The sequence below is a fragment of the Geotrypetes seraphini genome, chromosome 3 (assembly GCF_902459505.1).
Source record: "Geotrypetes seraphini chromosome 3, aGeoSer1.1, whole genome shotgun sequence".
NCBI classification, from domain to species: Eukaryota; Metazoa; Chordata; class Amphibia; order Gymnophiona; family Dermophiidae; genus Geotrypetes; species Geotrypetes seraphini.
In genome coordinates this window covers 401,035,770-401,055,306 of record NC_047086.1, presented here as the reverse complement: position 1 = coordinate 401,055,306, position 19,537 = coordinate 401,035,770, and the positions used below count along the sequence as shown (strand labels likewise).

The window sequence follows — 19,537 nt, the reverse complement described above, 5'->3', positions numbered from 1 at the left end:
ATCATTTGCATTTAAATGAATTTCTTGAAGTGATATTATGTCAGCTGATGAAGTATTTATTAAGTAGGCTAGAATTTTTGTTTTTTAACATTGGGTTATTGAAACCCTTAACATTTTAGTGAGACTAACACCCTCTTTTACTAACCGCCAACACGTCCATAGACTAACATGCACACGTTAGCGTTTAGCGCATGCTAAATTGGTTAACGCACCTTAGTAAAAGAACCTATAAGATTAATGCCCCATTGCAATGTTGAGAAATTCATGTATACATAATCTCATATTTTTACATTTGATGTTGCAATGCTTGAAGTATATCTTAATTATACAGTAAAGAAACAAATTATGAAGCTTAAGTATGGCTTTATGAATGCAGATATAACAACCGAGTGGAATATTGTGACCGGGTAAGACCTGGACTGGATTAGCCTGAGCCTTGACCTGGGACTTCTAAGTCTCAGCCGAGTGGTTGAAAGAGGGTAGAGGGGTGTCTGCATCAAATAAAAAGGTCCAGTACAGGTGTTTAGTGTGAATTTTAAGGTGACTTTATTTTCTAGCTTTATACTGTAGTGCAATTCAAAACATACAAAAATAAACTCTCAATGGTGGCTAAACAGCCTGTTAGTCCACCATGCTTTATTCACGACTAAAGTTCAATAAAAATCTGGCAGTTTCAAACAGATTGCCTCTGGAGCAATTCTCAGGGTATAATTATTCTTCTCACCCTGAGCATGGAGTTCTTATCTCTTCTGTTACTTTTAGGTAAATCAGAAGCAGTAATTCTTAATTGTTCTGGTACTTTGTTTTATGAGGCAAACACCACATTATCAGACACAGCTTTTGCTTCCCTCAAACTTTACTCTGTGATCATGCCTTCAAAATGCCTAATTCCTCAGACTCCATTTCAATATCCCCTACTAACATTTCTTCTGGCATTTCCTCATCATATTCAGTATCTTCAGAAGCATTATTAGAGGCTTTAGTGCTGAGGTTTTCTACCTGCTTGCTTTGGGAAGTTCTGGGCTCTGCCTTCTGAATCCAGGCTTGCTTAGGTCTGCCTCTCACCAAGGATTCAGCAATGCTGTAAGCTTGTGGCTGCCTCCTTGGCTTAGAGACCACATCCTTTTCTCTAGATTGGGGCTGATTGCCTCTCAAAACACCTGTGGCTCTCTGGTGCTTTGCTAATGAGCCTGGATAGTTTCCCTGGTCACTAATCCTGCCCCAGCAGAACTAATTGCAGGAGCTAATCCTTTTGTGGGTTTTTCTATCACCTGCTTGGTGCATGCTGGTACTTGTAGTTCTTTGCTTTTAGCATTCTCTACACTAAAACTAGACAAGTATAATCGGGTCACTTTCGGGTTACTTTTCACAGGGGATAAATTCTGCAGGGCAGTTTCCCTAACGTGCCTGCTTCTAGGAGCAGGTTTAGGGATAGTTTTAGAGCACTGCAGGGTTTCTTCCAGCATGACAGGACTCTCCATGTCACAGTATCCACATGGGAATACATTATGGGCTTGCTTATGAGTATCAGAAAGGCAGCACATTTCACCCTACAAGTTATCAATATAAATAATCGGTTTGTCATATGTGGTATTTAACCTGTTATGATTATAATCTTTGTAAACGGTATAGTTAATATACGGTATATAAATTTTAAAATAATAAATATTTGATACTTATCTAATAATATTAGAATAGAAAAACAAGTTAGAAATCAATACTAGTACATTTCCTTTATATTAATATTCGATACTGGATCAATGAAATTGTTCCAGCATTAGACATGTGGCTGTATTGGCAAGGTCCTGTAGATTAGATAAGCTTCGATGTGATCCACATTACTTACAATGTTAACAGTACCTTAAAAAGAAGAATAGAACATTTAATACATTTATCTGAAATATCTAATGCAGTGTTCTTCAACCTTTTTACACCCGTGGACCGGCAGAAAAAAAAGAATTATTTTGTGGACCAGCAAACTACTAGGACTAAAATTTAAAACCCCCGTTTCCGCTCCATCTCCGTGAGCTCGGTTCCCACAAATCATCTGATCCCATCCACACAAGCCTCAGTTATGATTTTATATTGAATGCATTTTATTAAAGTATAAAAAGAAACAATATTCTGTACAATTGTCATTTTATAAATACAAATAATTCAGAGCAAGGATCAACAAAACCCCTGTCTCCCCTCCCCTTCACATATATCCCCTCTACTATCAAGAAAACTGAACAAGCCAAATTATTACAGAATGCTACACAGAAATATCATGCTAACAGAATACTGCAGTCACACATGACAGGAATAGTTTTAGGGGAGTGCAACTAGGGCAATTGCCCCCTGGTCAGAGAGCGCCCTAAGCCAGCTGGAAGCTAAAGAAGCACCGCCTGGGTTTTGCAGTCCCCACCAGCTCTAGCAGGATATATATTTCAAATCTGATATATTCTAATCACAAAATAGAAATAAAATTATTTTTTTCTACCTTTTGTCATCTCTGGTTTCTGCTTTCAATCTTCTTTTCACTCTCTTCCTTCCAGCATCTGCCCCTTTCATCCACTGTCTGTCCTCTCCCCCTTCCATATGGTATCTGTCTTCTTTCTATGCCCCTCTCCCCTTTCCATCCAGCTTGTGCCCCCTCTCTCCTTTTTACATGATTCATTCCAGCTTCACTGCTCTCTTCATTTTTATCTCTCCACCAGATCTATCATTGTTGTCCCTCTCTGCTTATTTTTCTGCTGACCCCTTCCTATCATCAATCTCTCTACTTTCTCATGTCTGTGTCTCCCCTTCCCCTCCTCTAATCTCTCTGCCAGCTGTTTCCTTCCTTTTTTCATTCTCCCTTCCCTCCTCCTCCTGTCCAGCAGTAACTCTCTTCCCTTCCTCCCCTCCCAGCAGCATCTCTCCTTCTCCCTCTCCAGTAGCAGCTGTCCCTTTTTTCCCTTGCCCAGCAGCTTCCCATACTCCTTTCCCTCCTCCCCTCCCAGCAGCATCTCTCCTTCTCCTTCCCTCCAGGTCCAGTAGCAGCTGTCCCGGTTTCCCCTTGCCCAGCAGCTTCCCAGACTCCACTAGTGGCTTTCTCCCCTCCCAGCAGCTCGCCTTACTTCTCAGCGCAGTGATTCAGGAAGGCAGCCTCGGGTCCTTTGTTGGGTCGTGCCGCCTCTTGAGGAAAGAGGAAGTTGCTTCATCAGAGGCACCGCGACTCAGCAAAAGCCCCGAGGCTGCCTTCATGAATCGCTGCGCTGGGAAGTAAAGGAGAACTGCAGAGAGGGGAGAAAGCCACTGTCGGAGGCTCCCCAAGATCTCTCCGGCCCAGCGCAGACTTCAGCTGTTGATCTTGCCGGCCCTGTGTGGACCGACAGGAAATTGAAGGGAGTCAATCTTGCCGGCTCTGCGCAGACCGTCAAAAGTTTCCTTTGGACCGGCGGTTGAAGAACTGTGATCTAATGCATCGAACTAATTAGTTTAAAGATATAATATACTCCTGACATGGTAATCTGCTGTTCCTCAACAGCATTCATGTGTAACAGTTGCCAATATTCTCCACTCAAATTCATGAGACACTGAAGATGAGGCGCCGAAGCTTTCCAGTAGGCCTCAGCATCACCATCACTAATCAAAACGCCATGAAAGTCTTTAAACATTTTAAAAAAAAAAAGCAAGCTATATTAAAATTTTAGTTTGCAAAACAGTTTAATTGTAACATCAACAGTATTTCAAAGAAACAGATGACATATTAGTTATATTTGATGTTTTGATGTTTTAAGGGTAAACAAGATAATACAGTTATACCATTAAGCAATGTTAGGGCTTATACATCATTTATTGGAGTGGGACTTTTTTCTTCAAGGTAAGCTGCAAGAGTAGCAGGATCAGTGAAATCTTTAGTTTGATTGTTATTAAAAGTGGCTCTTATCTGGGCAGGATAAAAAATGTCAAAACAGGCACCAATCTTTGAGTCTAGGCCTGAATGCCAAAAGCTGTTTCCCGTTATAAGCAGGCAATGCAACTCAACAACAGACATCTTTGCCCGATTGTTCTCAAATTGCTAAGGAAACATCACTTAACAAGCAAAATCATTGGCACCATAATATAAATATAAAGGTAATAACATACTATTTGTGACGGACCTTGCAGTTCAAAAAAAAAAAAAAAAAAAAAAAAAAAAAAAAGTAAATTTACTAAGGTCCGTCACAAATAGTATGTTGTTACCTTTATATTTATATTATGGTGCCAATGATTTTGCTTGTTAAGTGATGTTTCCTTAGCAATTTGAGAACAATCGGGCAAAGATGTCTGTTGTTGAGTTGCATTGCCTGTGGAGAATTGTGAGCTCGCTCTGTTTCAGATGAGTTGGTAAATTGTATATTTAGTAGAGAAGGGATAAAATTTTCTAAATAATGACCTTATTAGATCTTGACTTTCTCTCCCTTCTGGCAGACCTAAGATCCTGATATTGTTGCCTCGAGTACGGTTATTAGCATCTTTGAGATCTTTTTCAATTTGAGCCATGCATTTTATTTGTTTTGTAGCATTTTTGTTTTCATCTGCAATGGTACATTTGGATTCTGAGCTTAAATTGTGACATTTCTACAGTGAGGGAAGCCAGTTCTTCCTTTATTTTCAGCAGTATCTTCCTTCATGACGTTCATGATGTCTTTGAGAGCTGTCGGCTCTTCTAGAATTTCTGTGGATAATACGTTGTCCTTTTTGTTTGCCAGGCCTTTGTTTGGTGATTGTGGTTCAGGTTTGTGCCTTTTCCCGGATTTAGAAGTTGCCATTATGCTTGCTGGGTTTCTGCTGTTGGAATAAGATGATATTTTAAGTAAGATTATTGCTATGTTATCAAATATGACTCAGTTTTGTAAGGCGATATGGAAGCTCGTTGTCTATGCTGCCATTATAGTCAGGCTCCTCAGCTCCCCCCTTCCTCAAGTTTTAGCAAGACTGATATTTTGGTGATGAAGTGTCTTAACATTTCCTGAAATATTGTAACTATCCATTGTAATCAATCCAACACTTTAAACACCTTTCTTCTCTTATTAGGATTATTCAAATAATTCTTATTCTATGATCCAACTTGGTACTCCCATCTTCCTTCCTCCAGAACCCTGTATATTATGACAAAAGGGAGTGGCCCTGTTCCAGGATTCTACCACTCCTTGAATCTACCCATTTCCCCCTGCAGACTCACTCTTTCCTCACACTGCTTCCCTCCCTCCCCCCCTCCCCGGATCTAATCCATCCAGTCTAATTTAATTTTTCACCCCACATAGTTGAAGACCATCTCCTCACTGGATCCTTGCCTCTTCCCAATCTGCCTCAAAGTTTCACTGTTACTGCCCTTGATCCCTGGTATTAGCCTCATTTTTGCGTTTATCTTTATCTTCCAAACTCTTGGACACAAACCACAATGCCTCCTGGAAAATTATAAAGTTTATTAAAAATCTTTATATACTGATTTGCTAAATAGGATCAAAGCAGTTAACAATATAATCCAATCAAAGTAATGAAAAAACTCCATTTAAAAATAGGAAAGGCAAAGCAAAAAATAAACTAAATATTATACATCTATCATACAAGTCAGAGAAAAGGCTTCCGATGCAGGCGCGGATCGTGAGATTTGCCGCCGTGGCAGCTTAAACTAAAAAATAACTTTGGCAAGGGACTGTAAGGGAGCCAGCCAGAAACAAACAGAAATGCTGCTATACAGGGAAGTGGAGAGGGAGGGAATGCTGCTGCACAGGGAAGTGGGGTGGGGGAGGGAATGCTGCTGTTGCACAGGGAAGTGGGGGAGAGAGGGAAATGCTGCTGGTGAGAAAAGGGGGCTGGGGCTGGAAGCTGAAAGGGAAAAGATGGGAGGGGGTGGGGGGTAAAAATGGGTTTGGAGCTGGGGCTGAAAATAGGGGACATGTGAGGGAAGGAGGCTTTACTAGCACCCGTTAAACACTTGTAAATAGCATATTAACTCTAATTGCTATATGACATAAGTCCTCCCAAAACTCAAAGCAAAGAAAAACAAAAACTTATCTGCAGCAGGAATTCCTTCTACAAGTTATGTGAGCAGGGTGCAGCAAAGAGGTGTTCACACAGAGTCCGAATGTACCCAAATCCAAGCTATACTCATCAAAGGACCCCCCCCCTCAGCAAACTCCCAACAGAGCCCTTGTTTCGCTATCTTAAGCTTCGTCAGGGGAATAAGCTTCAGCTTGAGCTAATCGCTTCAAAGTTCTTAAAGGCTAACAGTTTATCATTTTCTTCATTGTTAAGCCATCAAAATGAGGATTACCTTCTCCATCCTAGTCTGTGTGACATTTGAACAGCTTAGTCTCCGTTTTAGGAATACCACAGACTATTCAAAATGCATTACTTGTTTCAAGAAATCCATCTTCCAAATGTGCCTATGCTTCTAAGTGGAAAATGATTTCCATTTGGTATTTCACAAATGGTCACAACCTCATTCGCTATTGGCCAGACAAAATCTTCTACTTATCTTTTGTTGCCTGGAATTCCAGAGGGTTTTTATTTTCTACCAGAATACTCACTGCTTTCTCAGCCTTTCATATTTCAGGCGATGAACTTCTGGCTTCCTTATTTTCTGTCATTTCTCAGTTCACGGGAAGGGCTTTGTTTGAAACCACCATTTTCGAAGTCTCCTTTTATGGGTCCCCAATGTCATCCTAGGAAAGCTGCTGCTTGACCCTGTGAAGGCTGGGAAGTATCGGTACTCTTTCTAGAAGCAGTTAACTTAATTATGTACGAACTATACAGTATACTCAGTTCTTTAAACTCATCCTAAGTTATCACCTAAGTGGCAACACCTTTCTATGCAAATAAGGAAATGATACTTCCTACATTTTATCCAAAGTCAGATAAAAATTCTCTGGACTGTAAATGAGCTCTAACTCCATCAGAAAGTCTGGGCAGCTCTGTCTCCTTTGGTCCCAAATGAATCGGCATTCCAATCGCCTAGTGAATTCTATCAAATTGGCCAGCTTCCTGCATCCAATTCTGTTATGGAACAGATGGATATTTTTTTTTCTAAACATTAAAGCAAAACCTGATTAGATCAGAGCTATTGCTGCATCTGAACCTGTCCTGTGCTAGCTGTTTTCTTGTAAACAGCCTGGTCCTTACTTCATACCTATATCTTGTACTACTTGGTCCAGTCCACGGTAAGAGACACACATTTGTTTGGACTGTGCTGGGTGTTGCAGCTTTCATGCTGTGCCTATGTGCAGACTACTTCTGCAAAAATGGACAACTTAGGAGTTGCCTGTGTATCCATGGAAAAGCATTGGTGTTTTCTGTGGTCGGCAGGACTGCTCAGGAACACGGACCCATGCATGTCAGCATGCACTGCAGTGTTCTCCCCATAAATTTTTTCCAGCCGGGTGGGGCGGGGTGGGGAAAATTAACCCCCTCTTTTACTAAGGTGCGCTAACATTTTTAGCACGAGCAAACTCCCGCGCTACGTGGGAAAACTAACGCCAGCTCAATGCTGATATTAGCGTCTAGCGCGCGGGGTAGTACTGTGCGAGCTAAGCACACGCTAAAACCATTTTCACAACTTAGTAAAAGGAGCCCTAAATGTGTACTATTTTTATTAGTTAATTATTATTATTTTCCAATGCTCAATATGACTTCCTTTTTTAAGGCTTTTTTAAGGCTTCAAAGAAGGTTTGGATAGGTTCCTAGAGGATAAAGGAATTGAGGGGTACAGATAAGAGTAGCGGTAGGTTATAGGGATAGTCTGGGACCATTGCTTAGGCAATGGGCCTGATGGGCCGCCGCGGGAGCGGACCGCTGGGCGAGATGGACCTCTGGTCTGCCTCAGCGGAGGCAACTTCTTATGTTCTTATGTTCTTGTGCCAAAATATTTTTACTAAATTTAAGAAGCATCCAATGCTAGAAGGGAATAATTAGATATTTGCCCTCTTTCAAATGGTATATAGGTTTAAAAAAGGGAAAGGTGTTAATGAAGTCATTAGGTTCAGTCTAGCCAATTATTTCTGCATGAATTTAAACAACTAAAAAAAAAGATAAATATAGCTCATCCAGTCATACAAGAAATGGCTCTACAGCAGGGGTGCCCACACTTCTTGGGCTTGTGAGCTACTTTTAAAATGACCAAGTCAAAATGATCTACCAACAATAAAATTTAAAAAAAAACACAAAGCACACTGTACGCAGAGAAAATGTTAATTATCCCAGGACAAGCAGGCAGCATATTCTTTACGCATGGGTGACGTCACCGACGGAGCCCACGGTACGGACCTTTTTACTAGAAAGTTCTAGTTGGCCGCACCGCGCGTGCGCGAGTGCCTTCCCGCCCGACGGAGGAGAGCGTGGTCCCCAGTTTCTTCGTTTCCGCGGAGCGAAGAAGACGTGCGTTTTTCAACTCCGATTGAAATCCTCTTTTTGCCTTCCCGCTCGCGTTCTTTTTTCGTTTATTTACCTTCGGGTTCTTTTTTATTTCATTTCCAAAAAAAAAAAAAAAAAAAAAATATTTTCTTTTTGTTCGTTTTTTTGTCTTTGCCCCGGCGGGGCCTGTTGTCACGATCCAGGCCTCGGGGTTTGATTTTGCGGAGGCCGTGTTTCCATTCATGCCCCCGCAGCCCGGTTTTAAGAAGTGCCAGCGGTGTGCACGCCCGATCTCCCTCACTGACCCACACAATTGGTGTTTACAGTGTTTGGGACCGGAGCATCGGGCGGACTCGTGCACCCGCTGTGCCACTCTTAAAAAACGCACTTTGAAGAATCGCCAAATCCAGCAAAGTCTGCTGTTCGGCACCGGCCCGACTATGGACTCGACTTCTTCAACTGCGGCACCATCGAAGTCGGCACCGACCACCTCGACACCGCCTGACATTACATCGGCGCCACCGGCGCCAGGTAAGCCGGCTAAGAAGCCTTCCACCCTTGAGCGCCCTCCCACCTCGGTGGCGACACCAGCTCTTTCGGCTCCACGCCGAACTAAAAAGCGCTCCGCTCCGATATCGGTGAGTGCCTCGTCATCGGCCTCCTCATCGCCGGAGCGTAGAGCGGCACCCATGGAACCAAAGCAGAAAAAAGTGGTTCCGGTGCCACCCCTGGATGACCGCATTGCGGCCATCCTCCAGGATAAGTTGCAGGAACAACTCCAAACGCAACTTAAACAGCTCTTGCCCTCTATCCTGGCACCGCTGCTTTCGGTACCAGACCGGCCCGAGCCCCACACCGTCCAACCGGTATCCACTCCATCGGTACCTATGGACCCCTCCATGCCCATTCTCTCGGCACCGCATATCCATGCCCATGCCGAGGCCGTCGCTCTGACGACATCCGATCCTCCTCGGGACCGAGCGGAACACCGGTCTTCCCGCGAACCTGACCGGCACCGTTCTTCCCGGGACCGAGACAGACACAGGTCTTCATCCCCTGGTACCGTCTCGGTACGCTCAGGCAAGTCTCGGTCTAAAGCTCACCATACCGAGCCTTCCACTCCAGTCTCTCGGCACGCACACACCGATGTCAGAGACCCGGACCTCTGGGAGGAATCTCCCCTCGGTACCGAAGAGGACGCATCGTCATCGGACGAAGAGCCCTCGGCCCCCGATACCACATCTAAACCTGAGCAATCTTCTTTTTCAAAATTCCTCAGGGAATTATCGGGGGCCTTATCTTTGCCTCTGGAATCTGATTCCAAGAAATCACAAGCTTTCCTGGAGGCATTAGATTTCGATCAACCCCCTAAGGAGTTCCTGAAGTTACCCGTGCATGACATCCTACGGGAAACTTTTTATAAAAATTGGGAAAATCCATTAACTGTCCCTGGGGCACCCCGTAAACTGGATAGCCTTTACAGGGTTATTCCAATCCCGGGATTTGATAAACCCCAGCTGCCCCATGAATCTCTCCTGGTTGAGTCCACTTTAAAAAAGACTCAAGGATCCAGTGTATATGCCTCTACCCCTCCTGGCAGGGAGGGCAAAACTATGGACAAGTTTGGCAAGCGGCTCTACCAGAATGCCATGCTTGCCAACAGGGCAAACAATTACTCTTTCCACTTTTCATTCTACCTGAAACATCTGGTAATGCAACTCTCCGCCATGCAAAAGTACATGCCGGAGCACAAGATCCCACTATTCCAGCAGCACATCTCCAGCCTGCTTCAACTTAGAAAATTTATGGTACGCTCCATCTATGACTCCTTTGAGCTCACCTCTCGTGCATCTGCCATCGCTGTGGCCATGCGCCGCCTGGCCTGGCTCAGGGTCTCGGATCTGGATGTCAACCATCAGGACCGACTAGCCAACGCCCCATGTATGGGAGATGAATTGTTCGGAGAGTCTCTGGATACCACCACACAAAAACTCTCCGCCCATGAGACCAGATGGGATACTCTCATTAAACCAAAGAAGAAGGCACCTCCTGCTCGGCCTTACAAACCACAGTCTTCTTACCAGCGCAGGTTCTCCGCTAGGCCGCTTAACCCGCCTTCACAGCAACCTAGGCGGGCTCGCCAACAACACCACAACCAGGCTCGTGCACAGTCTAATCAACCTGCCAAGCCTCTTCCTCCTGCCAAACCTTCTCAGCCCTTTTGACTCCTCTCTCCAGGGCTTAGCCAGTCTTCCACCCTCATTGCCTCTCCCTCAACCAATCGGGGGCAGGCTCCACATTTTTCTCAGCCGTTGGGAGGTCATCACATCGGACCAGTGGGTCCTCAACATCATCCGCCACGGCTACTCTCTCAACTTCCAGACTCTTCCACCAGACAATCCTCCCGTAGAGTCTGCTTCTCTTTCAACTCAAACCCCCCTCCTCCTGAGGGAGGTCCAATCCCTCCTTCTCCTCAATGCCATCGAAGAAGTACCTCTGGAACAAAGGGGCCGGGGATTCTACTCCTGTTACTTTCTGGTTCCAAAAAAGACAGGAGACCTACGTCCCATTCTCGATCTCAGGGACCTCAACAAATGTCTTGTCAAGGAGAAGTTCAGAATGCTCTCCCTTGCCACGCTTTACCCTCATCTCTCTCAAAACGACTGGCTATGTTCCCTGGACCTCAAAGAGGCCTACACTCACATACCAATCAATCCAGCTTCACGTCGCTACCTAAGATTCCAGGTGCACCATCGCCATTATCAGTACAAAGTGCTACCTTTTGGCCTCGCTTCATCACCCAGGGTGTTCACCAAATGCCTCATTGTGGCGGCGGCCTTCCTCAGGTCTCACAACCTCCAGGTGTTTCCCTACTTGGACGATTGGTTGGTGAAAGCACCTACGTCTCCGCTTGTGCTACAAGCCACTCATCAGACCATCTCTCTCCTCCACCTCCTGGGGTTCGAGATCAACTACCCCAAGTCGCATCTGCTCCCCACGCAGCGCCTTCAGTTCATTGGAGCAGTTCTCGACACCACACTAATGAGGGCGTTTCTCCCCTCCGACCGCCAGCGGAACCTGCTCCGCCTGTGTCGTCAGGTGCTCCTTCATCACTCCATTTCTGCCAGACAGATGATGGTCCTCCTGGGCCACATGGCCTCGACGGTGCATGTGCTTCCCCTGGCACGACTCCACCTCAGGACACCTCAATGGACTCTGGCCAACCAATGGTCGCAGACCTCGAATCTTCTTTCTCATCCCATCTCTGTGACATCGTCTCTTCAGCAATCTCTACAATGGTGGTTGAACTCCTCAAATCTTTCCAGGGGCCTTCTTTTTCATCTGCCCCCGCATTCCATGACCATCATCACGGATGCCTCCCCTTATGCATGGGGAGCTCACCTGGGAGACCTACGCACCCAAGGTCTTTGGACCCCGCAGGAGCGTCTTCATCACATCAATTTCCTGGAACTACGAGCCATGTTCTATGCTCTCAAGGCCTTCCAGCACCTTCTTTGCCCTCAGGTTCTGCTCCTATGCACGGACAACCAAGTTGCCATGTACTACATCAACAAACAGGGCGGCACCGGATCTCGCCTCCTTTGTCAGGAGGCTCTTCGCATTTGGACCTGGGCCACGGCCCGCAGTCTCTTCCTCAAGGCTGTCTACATCCAGGGCGAACAGAACTCCCTGGCCGACAATCTCAGCCGCATCCTTCAACCTCACGAGTGGACTTTGGATCCTCCCACGCTCCACTCCATCTTTGCTCGCTGGGGCACTCCGCAGGTGGACCTATTCGCAGCTCCTCACAACCATCAGCTGCCCCAGTTCTGCTCCAGACTCTTCTCTCCTCATCGTCTGGCCCCGGATGCATTCCTTCTCGACTGGACGGATCGGTTTCTCTATGCCTTTCCTCCTCTACCTCTGATGTTGCGGACCTTATCCAAACTCCGCAGGGACGGAGCCACCATGATCCTCATAGCTCCCCGGTGGCCTCGTCAACACTGGTTCTCCCTCCTGCTTCAGCTCAGCTCCAGGGAGCCCATTCCTCTACCTGTGTTTCCTACTCTACTTACACAGCAGCATCAGTCTCTACTACATCCCAATCTGTCTTCGCTCCACCTGACAGCTTGGTTTCTCTCGGGCTGACCTCTCCAGGAAATCTATCTCAGCCTGTCCGTCTCATTTTGGACGCCTCCAGGAAACCTGCCACCCTCCAATGTTACCATCAGAAGTGGACCAGGTTCTCCTCTTGGTGCCTCCGTCATCATCACAATCCCACCTCTTTAGCGGTGGAACCTGTTCTGGACTACTTACTCTCCCTGTCCAACGCAGGCCTCAAGTCTACCTCAATCAGAGTCCATCTCAGTGCCATCACGGCATTTCATGAGCCTGTCCTAGGAAAACCTCTCACGGCTCACCCTCTGGTTTCCCGATTCATGAGGGGCCTCTTCAACATCAAACCACCTCTGAAGCCTCCTCCGGTCGTCTGGGACCTGAATGTGGTTTTATCTGCCCTCATGAAACCTCCCTTTGAGCCGCTTGCCACAACTTCGCTCAAATTTCTGACATGGAAGGTTCTTTTCCTCATTGCCATCACCTCTGCCAGGAGGGTTAGTGAGCTTCATGCACTGGTTGCCGATCCACCATTCACTATTTTTCACCATGACAAGGTGGTTCTGCGCACCCATCCAAAGTTCCTTCCAAAGGTGGTCTCAGCTTTTCACCTCAACCAGTCCATTGTGTTGCCTGTTTTCTTTCCGAAACCTCATTCACATCCCGGAGAACAGGCATTGCACAGTCTTGACTGCAAGCGTGCCCTGGCTTACTATCTTGATCGTACAAGGGCTCACCGCTTGTCCCCTCAGCTCTTCCTGACCTTCGACCCAAATCGTTTGGGTCGACCGGTCTCTAAACGGACGCTATCCAACTGGCTTGCAGCTTGCATCGCGTTCTGTTACGCTCGGGCCGGTCTGTCACTAGGCGGCGCTGTCACGGCCCACAGGGTAAGAGCTATGGCCGCTTCGGTTGCTTTCCTCCGTTCCACACCCATTGAGGAAATCTGCAAGGCGGCCACCTGGTCCTCAGTTCACACATTCACTACTCACTACTGTCTGGATGCTTTCTCCAGACGGGATGGGCACTTCGGCCAATCTGTACTTCAGAATTTATTTTCATAATGGCCAACCATCCCTCCTCCCTCTTTGTTAGCTTGGAGGTCACCCATGCGTAAAGAATATGCTGCCTGCTTGTCCTGGGATAAAGCACAGTTACTTACCGTAACAGGTGTTATCCAGGGACAGCAGGCAGATATTCTTACGTCCCACCCTCCTCCCCGGGTTGGCTTCTTAGCTGGCTTATACTAACTGGGGACCACACTCTCCTCCGTCGGGCGGGAAGGCACTCGCGCGGTGCGGCCAACTAGAACTTTCTAGTAAAAAGGTCCGTACCGTGGGCTCCGTCGGTGACGTCACCCATGCGTAAAGAATATCTGCCTGCTGTCCCTGGATAACACCTGTTACGGTAAGTAACTGTGCTTTATCATTTATATTCCGTGGATTTTCAAAGAGGTCAAGGCAGATGATTCTATGCAATGTCAGCTCAGGAACAACTATACAAAAATAGACAAATATACCCCCTCCCTTTTTACTAAATCGCAATAGCAGTTTTTAGCGCAGGGAGATATGCTGAATGCCCTGCGCTGCTCTCGATGCTCTTAGGCTCCCTGCGCTAAAAACTGCTATTGTGGTTTAGTAAAAGAGGGCCACAGTGCAAAATACAGACAGCAGATATCAATTCTCAAAATGGACACATTTTGATCACTAAATTGAAAATAAAATCATTTTTCCTACCTTTTTGTCTGGTGATTTCATGAGTCTCTGGTTGCACTTCCTTCTTCTGACTGTAATCCAATACTTCTTTCTTTCTGCCAACTCCCTTTTCTTTCTGTCTCTTTCTTTCTCTCTCCCCCTGACTGCCTGTTTCTCTCTCCCCCTGGCCCCTCTTTATTTCTGCTTTTCTTTCTCCCCCTGCCTGTCTTTCTTTCTCTCTCCCCCTACCCCCCCAAGCCATCATGCCGATTTCTCCACTTCCCCGATTCTTTCCCTACCCCCTAAGCCACCACGCCGATTTTTCCCTGCTGCTTCCCTGAGCTAGGCCAGGCACGTACAAGCGCTGGACTCACAAGACTTCACCTCTGACATCAATTCTAATGTTGGAGAGGAAGTTCCAGGCCAGAAAGTAGGCAGGACCCGGCAACGAGGAAGGCTCAAAGCAAGTAAAAGCATGCTGGTAAAAAAAAAAAAAAAAGGCAGGCGTCAAACAAAATTTTCAGCGGAGAGTCAGCCCAGGAAGGAGCATCGGCGGCAGCAGAAGGATTTGCCGGGCAGTCATCTAAATTAGCTGGGCGGTGCGCCCAGCTAAAAGGCCCTGGAGAGATCACTGCACTGATTACTTAAACTATGGAACTGAGGTGAATGCTGTGCGTGCTCAGAACTTTACATTGACTTCGACACGCTGAGAAAGCTGCTCCATTTTGGTGACATGTGATATTGTCCTCTTATGTGCCTAATCGGTCCTGTTGTCATCACATACAGGCGCGCAGCAATGATTTTAGTGCTAAAAAAGTTAATTAAAATAAAACTGCTTCTAAGCTTAACACATTTTTACATCTGGAGTAATTTTAGATATAAATTATTTTAAATAGATCTTTGTTTATGTTACCTGTATTGAAATGTTAGATATACTATCTATAATAAAAATGATATCAAACCTAACTGGAACGTACGCAGGTAGGGCTAGTCTCAGGGAGCTGGTCTTTGACCAGAGGGCCGCCGTGTAAGAGGACTGCTGGGCATAATGGACCACTGGTCTGACCTAGCAACGGCAATTCTTATGTTCTTATGTTCTAATTCAGTAACACAGTACATAAAATAACTACAATATCGTGACATACCTGCTGAAAAAAATACCTATTGCTGTTTTGAGGAGAAGATGGATTTATTTTAATTTGAGTTCTCTCAATGGATTATTTTATCATTTCCTATTCATAATACTGCATCTTAGGCCTGCTGAAAAATACAGTGCTTTTAAGCACTTGAAACAATTTTACAAGAGCTGTGGTGCGCCTCCTACTGAGAAAGAGCTCCCTTGATGAGGACAAGCTTGTAAACCTCAGACCAGTCTCTAACATTCCTAAGCTTATAGAACGGACAGTTTGCATGCAACTCAACAACTGGCTGGATTCAGGTCAGTCTGGTTTTAGACCTGGGTACAGAACAGACAGTTCTTGTGTCCTTTCTTGATAACCTACACACAAACTGTAACATGGGATCTGCCTCGAATAACTAGTATTGCTTCGACACTGTGGATCATAATATGCTTACAAGACTGGTAGAAACAGGTATCTGTGGCACAGTATTTACATGGTTCAAATCCTATTTGTTACCCAATAGTACATTAGACACTGAACTGTGGGTGTCACAGGGGCCCATCCTCTTATGTAATACCTACCTTAAGCCTCTGGCTGAGCTGCTTAAGTCTATGGACACAAAATTCTATATGATCAAGTTTCAGGTTTCATGTTTATTTAAAATTTCTTATACCACCTAACCAAACCTTCAAGGCGGCATACAAAAATACCAAAACAGTGTACCAAATAGAGTCAGAGTGTAGTCAAAAACAAATTGGGGAAAAAGACAATTTTTTGTTTTTAAAGACATTGACGAACGGGAATGAAGGGGAAGAGGGGTAGAACTACAATTGATAGAAAGAGAAAGAACATTTAAGGAAAAGAACAAAAGGAAGGGAGACTGGAGTTAAAAACCTTTCCAATCTGGTTTGTCCTTAAAAGGACAGTTTAAGTAACAAAAACATCAAGGAATAAAAATGTCTTTAACTTCGCCTTAAAATTGGCAAGACTTGTTATTTCGCATAAGTGATTTGGAATACTATTCCAAAGCAAGGGGGCACTAACGAAAAAAATTGTAGCCCTCATTGTACTGATATACTTCAACGAAGGAATAGTTAGAAGGTTGTGAGCTGTGGATCTTAAAGCCCTAGATTGATTATATGGAATAAGTAGGTTGTTAATAAATTCAGGTTGATTATTTGCTCTGGTTTTAAAAGTAAGTAAAAGGATTTTGTAAGTGATCCTATATTCTGTTGGAAGCCAATGAGCTTTCTGTAAGAGGGGAGTGACATGATCATACTTTTTTGCATTGAATATGATTTTTACTGCAGTGTTTTGTACTATTTAAAGTCTTCTTATTTCCTTTTTTGTAATGCCTTTGAGGAGGACGTTACAGTAGTCTAAGCATGAAATGACAAGTGGATGGATTAAAATTTTCAGAGAAGAGGGCTCTAACAATTTTGCTAAAGCTTTAATCATACGTAATCGGTGGAAACAACGTTGAACAATTGAACTAATATGTAAGTGATAAGAAAATTTACTATCAAATGTAACTCCCAACAATTTAAGAGAGAATACCACTTTGATAGGTAGATTTTTAAGTATTAGCGGGGATTGAAGAGAAAGGCCATTTTAACTGGAAAAAACATTAGTTTTGACTTGTTTACATTCAAAGAAAGCTTGTGTACGTCAAGCCAGGAGTTAATCTTTTCTAATTTTTGATTAATGAGAATAATTTCAATAGGGTTATTTAGGTCTATTGGGTGAACTAGTTGAACATCATCCGTGTAGGTGAATGTTGTAAATCCAATAGATTGGCCTAAGGTTTGGAGAGGGGTTAAAAAGATATTGAAGAGTAAGGGAGATAGAATTGAGCCTTGCGGGATACCATATGCAGTAGTTATGGGGTCAGAAGATGATGAGTTAAAGACAACCTTGGAGATCCGATCAGAAAAGAAAGAGGAAAACCAGTCAAGAACTAGATCTGAGATACCAATATTTTCTAATCGTGCGAGAAGAAGTTTGTGATCTATGGTATCAAAAGCTGATGAAAGATCCAATGAAATGACTAATACTAACTGATGATCTAAATGATAAAAAATTTTGGTGGTCAGCCCAATAAGTGAAAGTTCAGTGGAGTGATGTTGACAAAATCCAGTCTGATTTGGATGTAACACCTTTGTTTGTTCGATAAAATCTGAGACTTGTTGAAAGACGATTTTTTCAGTGAGTTTGGCTAGAAATGGAATATTTGCGATAGGGCGATAGAACAGTTGAGCAGACAGATTTTATGGTCTTTGAGTCTTGGATAGATGATAGATTCTTTCCACCATTGAACCAGATCTACCCACAGTCTAATCGCAACTCAAGAATGGGAAACAAAAACAAACTCTGCCTGAAACCTAACACAAGTGGGCAAATATCTGACTTCAAAATATCTTTTGGGAGGGGCCTTAAACAACTTGGCCAATCAGAGCCTCAGGCCCCTCCTCAAGATGCACCAGGGAGGGAGAAGCCCATTTTTTAATGACACAGGACATCTGAGAGGAGAGAGTCCATGTCCCTCCATGTATCAATTTGGAGGTAAAGGGGAGGGGGCAACAGAGGAAGTGGGGAGATGTTCTATGGCGGGGGTGTCACTTGCCAGCGGGGGAGAATGGGCATCTCGCCCACTGTGTGTGGGGGGGCGGGTGCAGCTGGGTTTTCTTGGCAGTGGGAGAGTGAGCTTCACCGCCATTCCGAGTGGGGGGGGTGTTGTAATGCAGCAGGAGAGAATGGGCATATCACAACCAGTGTTCCCTCTAAGCGGGCGGGTGTTGTGAGCAAACTTTTTTCACCGTGAGCCAAAAATATCGGGCGCCAGCAAGTTATGAGCCAACTCGCCCGATTCTCCTCTCGCCGCCCTGCCATCTGCCGTACGCCTCTTCCGATTGTGCGCTGTGACGAGAAACGTGTGCGCTGCGATGTAATATTTTGTGCGCCAGCGCAGCTTAGCGGGAACACTGGTTCAAATGGTTTTATTTATTTCCCCAAATTTATTTTTGTTATACGCATTGAAAATATTTGATATTGCGTTTAAATCAAAATCTCAATAAACTTGAAACGAGTGCCCGTGAGATTGTGGGAGGGTTAAATACTCAAAACTTAGAAGTTTTTGCTACGCCAGCTTTCTGGTATCTTTACATACAGTGGCGTACCTAGCATATGTAACATCCGGGGCCCATCATTTTTTGGCACCCCCCCCATCTGTAAGAAAAACATGATTTTTAGTAACAAACCACACGTCACACATGAGTACCTAGGAAAAGGCAGCATCTTACATATTGCAGTGAGCAGTACATCAATACACCCATTGTAAAACTAAACAAGCCAGACCAGCACAGATCAATCCTACACCGTCAATCCTAACAGAAAACACACAGAACACAGAAAACACCTTCGCCTAGTAAGGAATATGTAATCACAAACTAACCCCTCCCTCTTTTACAAAACTGTAGTGTGGATTTTAGCTACGGAGGTAACAGCTCTGATGCTCATAAAATTCTGAGCATCAGAGCTGCTACCACCAAGGCTGGTGCTAAAAACGCTTCACAGTTTTGTAAAAGGGGGGATAAAATAAAAATACATAGACAAAGGTTAAATTGAACCAGCAAGAAGCTGGACTCTGCATACAATGCTTCACAGAAACAGTGACACATGTCTCCTAAAGCAATAAATAAATAGAAATTTTTTTCTACCTTTGTCTTCTGTGGTTTCTCCTTTCCTCATCTTCTTGTAACTCTCTTCCTTCCATCCACTGTCTGCCGTCTCTCTTCCCCTATATGGCATCTTCTCTCCTTCTATGCCCCTTCCAGAAACTGTATGCCTCCCCCTTCCATCTCTCCTTTCACCCCATTGGTCTGGCATCTCTCTCCTCGCCTTCCCTCTCCCACACCTCTCCTCATAGTCTGGTATCTCCCCTTACCTGATTCTCTGGCATCTCTCTCCTTTCCTTTTCTTCCATCTTTCGCTCCCCCTCCATGCTCTCACATCTCCCCCTTCCTTTTCCCTTAGACTGGCATACCTTCCTCCTACGCTCCAAGCCCTGGCATCTCCTTTAATTCCCTCCCTCATCTTCCTTCTCCCTCCAGCTGGGTACCGCAACACTCTTCCCTGCAGCTCTGCACTTCCCCACAATTGCCATGCTTCGGTTCCTTTTCTTCCTTCCTTACTCCCCCCCCCCCCCCGCGGGACCCTGCGGCACCATCAACTCTTACTCCCTCTAAT

General features: G+C 45.0%; 1 protein-coding gene and 1 long non-coding RNA gene across 2 annotated transcripts in view; one reads left to right on the top strand and one right to left on the bottom strand.

Annotated features, from left to right (window-relative positions):
* ZFAND3 (zinc finger AN1-type containing 3) overlaps positions 1 to 19,537 on the top strand; it is a 499,096-nt gene that overhangs the window by 42,658 nt on the left and 436,901 nt on the right. The window lies entirely within an intron of this gene.
* LOC117357574 overlaps positions 4,210 to 19,537 on the bottom strand; it is a 67,778-nt gene continuing 52,450 nt past the window's right edge. The window contains exon 3 of the long non-coding RNA XR_004538829.1: positions 4,210 to 4,797. This is a non-coding gene — a long non-coding RNA (uncharacterized LOC117357574). The remainder of the gene's footprint in view (positions 4,798 to 19,537) is intronic.